Source organism: Octopus sinensis, linkage group LG4 (assembly GCF_006345805.1).
Source record: "Octopus sinensis linkage group LG4, ASM634580v1, whole genome shotgun sequence".
NCBI lineage: Eukaryota > Metazoa > Mollusca > Cephalopoda > Octopoda > Octopodidae > Octopus > Octopus sinensis.
The window spans coordinates 73,142,019-73,150,411 of NC_043000.1; the positions used below are offsets into that span (position 1 = coordinate 73,142,019).

An 8,393-nucleotide genomic window follows, 5' to 3' on the forward strand; every position below is an offset into this window, starting at 1 on the left:
CTTTCGTTTTTTTTTTCTTAAGCAATGGAAAATAGTTTAAACAATACACGTGTATCTCAAAACAAAACGAATAATTTTAGACACACGCGTAACAATTAAATTAAGTTAACAATTAAGAAAAAAAAAACGAAAGGCTAGAATTTAGGGTTAGGGTTAGTGTAGGGTCAGTGACAGGATGTTGTCTCAGTTTTAGACGCAGCAAATGATTTTAGCTCAATAGAGGCAATCGATTGGTGAAAATTCGAAAAATTAAACTACGTTAAACTTACAAATTACAATTTTCTCAAGGAAACCAAGAGAAAAAAATGTTTTATTTTGACACATTCTACCAGTATACGAAGTTTTAAAGTGTTCAGTTAACTAGAAATTGTGTTGAAAACTGCCGTTCAAAAGGAAAAGATCCGAAGAATGTATTATTACTTTCAAACATTCAGACTTAAATTTAAATAAACATTGTCCTTGCTTTTTATTTAATCGAATTAAATAGATATTTTGATGGAAAGATTCGTCGTCATTGTTGCCACATGTCATTTATACAAGTACGGTCACCATTATATTTCGTTTCCGTTAATACAAAATAGTTATCTCTTTTAGTTGTAATTGGTGCAACCACTCATCATCATATCCATTATTTACAATGTAATTTTACCTACGTTTTTAACCTTTTTGATAGTCTACTTTTATTTTAGCTGGTATGCTTTTCGTATTGTTTAATGAAACTCACAAGTAGACACTTCAAAAATATTAAACACATGCTCTTTACATGTTAATTTAATATAACTACGAATACAGAAAGTTTCGTTGATGTACCACCAAAGTCTCTTACTGCTTCTCTTCCTTATTACATTTACGCCCTCTATCGGAATTCATTCAGTTCATTCATTTTTAAAATAGGTCGACATTTAATGTGATTACTAACTGATAATAAATATTTGTAAGCTATGTCAACAAAACCAAGTAGCAAGGATGCACCCCCACCTGTTCCTAAAAGAGGTAAACTGCTTTCAATTTTAATTGTTCTTCCAGTCACGAATAGGAAGATTTTAAAACGATGTAGTGGGTCAACCATATTCGCAGTGAATATCATTCCATGAATTATCTTTTCTAAAATGTATTATTCAATATTCATATTATAATTATTGCACATTTCTTGTTCATATTATATTTAGAAGGCACATTCAACTAGGTTGCTGCAATTATAATTTGTTGCAGTACTTTCTGTAAAATTGTCCATTGATAAATTTACGATATTTATCGATCATGAATATTCAACAAGTTCTGTTTATTATTTTGTTAGTTACATCTTTTATATTGATGTTTAAATATATTTCTTCATCAGTATTTCAATGTTTTCTGTAAATATCATTTTCCAGGCGTTCAGAAACTGAAGTAAGTTGGAAGAAATGTGGCAAAGGTGAAGAATACGTACATCACCCGAATCGAGGTTAGGGTTACAACGGGTGGTGTGCGTATTCTTTACTTCGGCCAGAAATGTTTAGTCCTAGGTCCAATTATACAAACTTAGCCATGACCATCTCATCATTTATCAGACACAGTTTCTCCAAAACATTAAAATGATAGGGAGTAGATATGAAGGAAATTTTAACTTTTGCAAGTCATGGGGATAGAATATCAAGCTTAGTGAATAATAGTAAACAACAAAACTCGTTTAATTTCGGTTAATCATATTTTTTGTTCGAATAGTAATCTTTACATAGATGTTAGTGGATTGAGAAAATGTGTAACTTAAATATAAATTGTGAGTTAAATAGGCTAAAACGTGACAATAAGCATTCGGTTTGATAGTTATATTTTGACATTAGTCAGAAATCATGTATGCCTATAATTTGAATGTTTAAAGTCTGAAACTGAAGTATAATTCGTTTATGGATTTGGTTTACAGGATTCGGTTAAACTAAAGCGTTTGACCCAAGATTATTTATGTGTGTTGAAGCATATTCTGTTGTGTCTGGGGAGAGTCATTTTCTTTTCCGTTTTAATATTATACAGGATCTAAATGTGAAGAAGCAGAAATGTGAAAAGCGGGTAATACCGAAATTTGGCGAATAAAACCGAAATTAAGTCGCTGCAACTCTTTCATGTTTTTTTCCTCACCTCCTCAACTCTCTTTAGACCGTATGTTTTAAAGTGATATTTTATAGAAATCGTTTACGATGGTGTTGATTAGGTAATGTTAATATTTCAGACATATATTTGAAAGAAAGAAAACACTTGTTAAAAGTTATGGGAATTGGTGATAGGATAAGAGAGAGGATGTGTGTGTGCGCGGGGCGGGAAGAATAGTCCGAAATTCTTGAAAAAAAATTGTTTTTATTATTCTAAATTTTATCATCATGAACATAGAGAACCGATCTCTACAAAATTTCATTTAAAAATATGTATATTTTTCGAAAGTTATGAGGAAATGAAGTCAGGGAGATATTTAAAAAAAAGTAGGAAGAAAGTTTTGACTGATACTGCAATGAAAGATAAGTCAGCAAGTGTCTATAGATCTTTTCTGTTTGGCTTACACTTTTTGAAATTTTAAAATTAAGTGAAACTTTTCGAATTTCGTATACTGATGTTATTTTTCAAAAATGTTACAGCTGTTTAAAGCTTGAGTATTTTTATCCAATCAGAAAACAGGGTTTGGATGCTGGCATTTTTTTGCGTGATAATTTTTATTAAGCAAAATGAAAGCAAAAATTAAGGTTAATGTTGACATTATTACCCGGAAACGAAATCGAAAAAAAGAAAAAAAATAGTGCAACGGGTGTTAAAGAAAAGTGTAGAAAACGAATATGAAAACGAAAATGCGCGGAAAGCAACTGGGTGCGGAGAGGACTTCGGAAAATTCACAAGATCCGAGTTTGGTACTTGTCTATTGTCGTGGTCCCGGTTTCTCACACGCGAATTCGCGCGCGCACCAGACGTAGGTACTCGATACTCGAGATCCTACGAGGTGACTTGCGCATGCGCAGTGCAGAATTCGCGCATGCGCGTTAACCGCCCCCCCAAAAAAAGGTGTTGGATTTCACTAAAAATATATGTGTGTGTGTATATATAACATTTTCAATTTTACACAAAAAAATTACATAGTCGCTTTCCTCGCGGATTTACAGATAAATGAATTAATTACTATTTTACAGAATAAAATTAATGAATTAATTATATAAATTAAATAATTCTTGAAAATTAATTAATATTAATAATATTTTTTGAACAAAGTAAATAATTTATAAAACTTGGTTAATAATTTTTTTTACACAAACGCGAACGTATATAATTTGTGAAACTTTTTTTTTTTTACAGACGTATATATTTGGTAAACTTAATGAATTAATTTCTTCTCATCATCATCATCGTTTAACGTCCGTTCTCCATGCCAGCATGGGTTGGACGGTTCGACCGGGGATCTGGGAAGCCAGAAGGCTGCACCAGACTCCAGTCTTATCTGGCAATGTTTCTACAGCTGGATGCCCTTCCTAACGCCAACCACTCCGAGAGTGTAGTGGGTGCTTTTTACATGCCACCCGCACAGGTGCCAGGAGAGGCTGGCAACGGCCACGGTCGGATTGGTGCCAGTCGAGGCGGCTCTGGCATCGGCCACGATTCGGATAGTGCTTTTTACGTACCACCAGTCCAGGGGTCCTGGCATTTGCCGGGTGCCACACTTGCCCCAACATGTCTTCGCAAGCAAGGGGGTTGGCGTGGGTGCCTGTCGTGGGATGAGGTTCGATATCAACTTCGCTTGCCTCAACAGGTCTTTGTGTATAAATGTATAAATTTTTCGCACTAAATTCTTTCCGTAGAATTTATCAAAAAACGCGCAAAATTATTCCGTAGAATTATCAAATTAAAAAACGCAAAATTAATATATTTTTTGAAATTGCAAATTATTTAGAATATAAAACAAATGAAGTTAAATTTTAAAAATAAATGTCATATACTTATACTCTGTAAGGTGCTGTGTTCACACTTCAATTTACTATTTTCTAGAAATGTTGCTTTTCTAATTGAAACAATTTTTCTCAATCTCCATTTAAAAATCCATAATGCCTCTTGAGACATATCAAAATGAACAACTTTGAATTACGCGGCGGCGGTGGTGGTGGTGGTGTGAGGTTCTAATTTTTTTTCTGATCGCTCTTTGCCCCCCTAGATGGAGGTGTGGTGGGGAGACAGATGAAAGATGTTTCATTCTCTTATATATATATATATTATATATATATATATATATATATATATTTCTTAAACCTACACGATATAGTCTATAAATTTGGGATGTTTTTGAAAGATAATATATTTTGTCATCAGAATATATATACTTTCTCACACTACAATTGAGATATATTTATTTTAAATCGTTCATCTTTTCCCTCGACAACAAAAATTGGGCGCGAAAATTTTTCTAAATATTAGCGGAATGAACAACTGAGATAAAGAGGGGGCAAAGAGAGATCAGAAAAAAAAATTAGAACCTCACACCACCACCGCCGCCGCGTAATTCAAAGTTGTTCATTTTGATATGGCTCAAGAGGCATTATGGACTTTTAAATGGAGATTGAGAAAAATTGTTTCAATTAGAAAAGCAACATTTCTAGAAAATAGTAAATTGAAGTGTGAACACAGCACCTTACAGAGTATAAGTATATGACATTTATTTTTAAAATTTAACTTCATTTGTTTTATATTCTAAATAATTTGCAATTTCAAAAAATATATTAATTTTGCGTTTTTTAATTTGATAAATTCTACGGAATAATTTTGCGCGTTTTTTGATAAATTCTACGGAAAGAATTTAGTGCGAAAAATTTATACATCTATACACAAAGACCTGTTGAGGCAAGCGAAGTTGATATCGAACCTCATCCCACGACAGGCACCCACGCCAACCCCCTTTGCTTGCGAAGACATGTTGGGGCAAGTGTGGCACCCGGCAAATGCCAGGACCCCTGGACTGGTGGTACGTAAAAAGCACTATCCGAATCGTGGCCGATGCCAGAGCCGCCTCGACTGGCACCAATCCGACCGTGGCCGTTGCCAGCCTCTCCTGGCACCTGTGCGGGTGGCATGTAAAAAGCACCCACTACACTCTCGGAGTGGTTGGCGTTAGGAAGGGCATCCAGCTGTAGAAACATTGCCAGATAAGACTGGAGTCTGGTGCAGCCTTCTGGCTTCCCAGATCCCCGGTCGAACCGTCCAACCCATGCTGGCATGGAGAACGGACGTTAAACGATGATGATGATGAGAAGAAATTAATTCATTAAGTTTACCAAATTATATACGTCTGTAAAAAAAAAAAAAGTTTCACAAATTATATACGTTCGCGTTTGTGTAAAAAAAATTATTAACCAAGTTTTATAAATTATTTACTTTGTTCAAAAATATTATTAATATTAATTAATTTTCAAGAATTATTTAATTTATATAATTAATTCATTAATTTTATTCTGTAAAATAGTAATTAATTCATTTATCTGTAAATCCGCGAGGAAAGCGACTATGTAATTTTTTTGTGTAAAATTGAAAATGTTATATATACACACACACACATATATATTTTTAGTGAAATCCAACACCTTTTTTTTTTGGGGGGGGGGGGGGGTTAACGCGCATGCGCGAATTCTGCACTGCGCATGCGCAAGTCACCTCGTAGGATCTCGAGTATCGAGTACCTACGCCTGGTGCGCGCGCGCGCGCGAATTCGCGTGTGAGAAACCGGGACCACGACAATAGACAAGTACCCCGAGTTTTTCTCTCATAACTTTCAGGAAAATGGGTCTTTTTTTAAATAAAATTTCTTATAAATACCGTTCTAACGGCATACATTACGATTATAACGAAATTTGTGGGTAAAAATCTTCTCCGAAGGGGTGGGGAGAGTACTTAGGAAAATTCAGAAGATCCGATTTTTTCCCTCATAACTTTAAGGAAAATGGATATCTTATAATGAAATTGTGTATAAACACCTTTCAAACGACATGCATTACGGATGTCTAATGTGCCGTAAACCCCTTATTTTTGTTCGGAAAAGTGGGGGAGGACCCCCAAAAATGCGTTTTTGAAGGTGAGATGCGAAACTTTATTAGCCATCTTTCTTTACCCATATTTTAAGCTAACAGTTAGCAGAAATACGTTTTCTAGAGTGTGGATTACATTGAATTGAAAATTCAAACAAGTTTGAAAAGAATAATAAGTGAAAATGCTGAAGTTATGAAAATTAGTGGTAACGAAGTCTGAACAGGAAAGAGAAAGAATGATACAAAATCCTTACAAAAACCACGTTAGTGTTTGTGTGTGAAACAAGTAAAATACTATTAAAACAAAATATCTTTTACATACCCCTTAAAAATCGCTGAATATATTAATCCCAGATTGTGGCATATTAGGTCACTGTAGTTCAGTCATTAAAAGATATCCATTTTCCTTAAAGTTACGAGGGAAAAAATTGGATCTTGTGACTTTTACAAAATCCTCTCCCCACACATTCAGAAAAGATTTTACCCACAAATTTCGTTATAATTATAATGTATGCTGTTTGAAAGGAATTTATATGAAATTTCATTAAAAAAAAAAACCTAATTTCCTAAAAGTTATGAGGGAAAAACTTGGATCTTGTGAATTTTCCAAATTCTCCCCACCATTGCTTTCTGTGCATTTTCGTTTTCATATTCGTTTTTTTACACCTTGTTTTACACCCGTTGCACTATTTTCCAGGTAATAATTAATTATTACAATGGAAGTTGTAAAAATTTCTGGAGTTTTGATAAGTTTAAACTAATAAAATCATGTGAAAAATTGGAACAGGCAATATAAAAAGGAAAAATCCTCAATGAGTTTATTTTTTGCGAAAAATTACAACCCCATCTCCCCCAAACTGTACATTATACTACTATAGTTCAGTTCGTGTAAACAGTGAAAATGAAAGTTTGAAATAGGCTAGGGTTAGAATTAAGGTTTAAAGCTTAGGGTTCGAGTTAGGGTTGAGGTTTAGGGTTAGAATTAGGGTTTAGCGTCAGTTTGACTAGTGGATGACCTGTGGTTAATCAATTAGTAGCATATTTTTAGTGAAAATTTTTCTAAAATAGCATGCGTGTAAAACTACATTAATATATCAAATTAGAAAATTTACACTTGATTTTAAAATTTCAAAAACTGTGACAGCAACAGAAAGGACTCATTTATCTGTCTGATAAAAAAAAAATGCTAGACTAACTAACATTCAAACAGGTATGTAAACAATTTGGAAAGAAAAAATCCTCAATGAAATTTTTTTGGAAAATATTGCCAAAAAGCAAATTGTATGTTATAATGTAGTAATAGTTCAGTTCATGTAGACAATACATTTATTTCGCAAAAATTCAAAAACAAAAGTTCAGAATATAGCTCCGTAATGGCTTTAAGCAGACAATAGCTTGGTTTGTACTATAAAAAGAGGCACTAATGCATCTGGGATTTGTGATTGGCTAAAATTACTCAAAATTTGCAAAGTTTAAAAGCTATTAACTTAAATTTATGGCAAAAATGAATTTCATTTCCATAATCAGCATACAAAACTACTATGCACCAAATTTGAAATCAGTTGGAACAAAATTAAAGGAACTGAAAAGTGAAAGCTAAACAAAAGAGCAGTGTCTTCATTAATACCCAGCAAGTTAGTTGCATGATAGTAATGCTTATGCAACATTTCTCATGGGATAAGATCTGTGGTCTTTCTAAAATTTTGAAGCTCTAGATTTCCAAATATTGTAGCATCATCTGTCAGATGATATATGAAGTAAGCACACTGACATCTCCCACAGGAATCTTTCATTTTATGTATCAAAACAGTGAAATATTTCTCTTCATATAGATAGATATTAGTATGTATTGTATAAACAATGCACTTAATGAAATGTCAAATTGAACAGTTTCTAATGACTTCTGTATTTAAATATTAAAAATTTGTTGATTGATCTCTAGCCTGACCTTTTGTTGTGAGACCAATTTCCGTTATGTCATATTGAAGTCAACTAGCCTTTTATAGGCTCAGCACGTTAATCTATAATGGTTGATTGTCTTACCTATCATGTGAGTTGGGAACATTGGTTGAATCCTGTGCTTTGATTGGTCAAGTATTGCGTGGGATATAGATCAAAGGTCCAATCACATTGCATGTAATACATATCTGAATGTACATATGTTGCGTGTAATACATATCTGAATGTACACACATTGCGTGTAATACTAATCTGAATCTACACTGGATCCTACTCTCTGTTTATATATAGATCTAACAAATTATCTACGAGCAAAAGGGGTGAGCGATTTTCATGAAGCCAAGTCATGTTATTAGTATAATGGAGCACATATAACCATTACCGGCCAGAGCTGGATTTTCCAAACGATAG

General features: G+C 33.6%; 1 long non-coding RNA gene across 1 annotated transcript in view; it reads left to right on the forward strand.

The window, feature by feature from the left end:
• Nucleotides 1-489: 489 nt before the first annotated feature.
• The window catches only part of LOC118763005, a 7,994-nt gene continuing 90 nt past the window's right edge, over nucleotides 490-8,393 (forward strand). The window contains exons 1-2 of the long non-coding RNA XR_004998759.1: nucleotides 490-993; nucleotides 8,274-8,393. The exon at nucleotides 8,274-8,393 is cut by the window's right edge and continues 90 nt beyond it. This is a non-coding gene — a long non-coding RNA (uncharacterized LOC118763005). The remainder of the gene's footprint in view (nucleotides 994-8,273) is intronic.